Below are 1500 nucleotides of genomic sequence, written 5' to 3'. Positions count from 1 at the left end.
CATCAACTGCTTCGGGCCTTGATCTTTTGGATTTATATGGGTGTCTGCAGGTAGTGTCCCATGAGGACGATTGTTCAGGGACATCAAAATTTGGCCCATCTACACATTAATATTCTTGATCGCTACATCATGTGCATCTACTCTCTCATTAATTTTTGCATTAGACCCAATAACCTGCTGCATCATAGCCTTAAGTATAGCAAACCCATCTTCCTGCCTTCCACCATGCTGCTGCTGAGGAAGGTGATACCCTTGCTGCTGATTCTGATTATTATATCATTGTGGCCTTGGGTAAGGTGCCATATTGTTAGGGGGTCTCATACCTCCCATGTTCCCATTGTTGAACTGTGGTTGGGCTGGCCTGTACTGCTGATTTTGATGGCCCCAATTCTAACCACCCTGTCTCTGGCCTCCATAATTAGACACATAGTTCATGTCTTCAGGGTAGTAATAATGATCAGGTTCTGCATTCCACTGGTTACCAATTGGCTGATTGATGAAATATGTGCACAAACCCCCATTGGTAGTATCTACGATGTGTACCTGCTGCTTCTGCCTTGACTCTTCTACCTTTTTGGTGAGTATACTCATTTGTGTCAATAAGGTGGCCATATTTTCAGCCATAGAGTTGGATGGATCGAAAGGCACTGAATGCACCACTGGAATGATCGGTGCATTCCTAGATGTCCATCCCGAATTCTGTGCCATCTTGTCAAGAAGACTCTGGCCATCTCTCTATGTTTTGCTCAAAAATGCCCCACCAGCTGAAGCATCAACAACGTTCTTCACGCTATCTGACAATCCCATGTAAAACCGTTCCCCAATATTAGATCTGGAATACCATGGTGTGGACATATGACCAGCATCCCTTTAAAATGCTCCCATGTTTCATGCAGTGTCTCCATTGGTATTTGTTTAAAACTCAAAATTTCATCAATTTGCTGAGCAGTTTTGTTAGGTGGGTGGAACTTGTTATAGAATTTCTTGACTAATTCATCCCAAGTTGTTATAGAATTTATGGGGAGTGAGTTTAGCCAGGTCTGGGCAGCTCCTATCACTGAGAATGGAAACAATAGCAACTTGATTGCTTCCGGAGTCACGTTGGGCTGCCATTGGGTTTTGCAGATAGACAGGAAATTCTTCAAGTGCTGCTGACGATCTTCGACTTGTGACCCCAAAAATAGTCCCTTGTTTTGCAACAAATGCAACATGTTATTCGTGATTTGGAATGATTCGGCCTGTATCTGCGGGACTACAATCGTTGTGGACAGATTTTCAGCTGTGGGTTGTACCCAGTCATAGAGAACAGCCTCTGGCACTATTGGTACAACTGGATTTTCCTCGTGATCTCCCATGTCTGTTTCAAACTGTTCAGTTGCTCGTTGTTGTTTGTTTTTCTGGTTGGCCCAATTCAAGGCCTTGAAAACTTTCTCAGGATCTGATAATGCTTCAAATACTTCACCAGTTCTCGATGAGTTTCTAAGCATACACCTGTGCAAC

The 1500-nt window shown here is 43.5% G+C and overlaps 1 non-coding gene across 1 annotated transcript; it reads left to right on the top strand.

Annotated features, from left to right (window-relative positions):
* The first annotated feature begins 837 nt into the window (after nt 1–837).
* On the top strand, nt 838–943 carry LOC138890947 (small nucleolar RNA R71). Its single transcript, XR_011407309.1, has one exon. It is a non-coding gene; the product is annotated as a small nucleolar RNA R71 (small nucleolar RNA).
* The last annotated feature ends 557 nt before the right edge of the window (nt 944–1500 follow it).

Source organism: Nicotiana sylvestris, chromosome 4 (genome assembly GCF_000393655.2).
Source record: "Nicotiana sylvestris chromosome 4, ASM39365v2, whole genome shotgun sequence".
Taxonomy (NCBI): domain Eukaryota; kingdom Viridiplantae; phylum Streptophyta; class Magnoliopsida; order Solanales; family Solanaceae; genus Nicotiana; species Nicotiana sylvestris.
The sequence above is the reverse complement of the archived record's forward strand: the minus strand, read 5'-3'. Positions and strand labels throughout refer to the sequence as shown.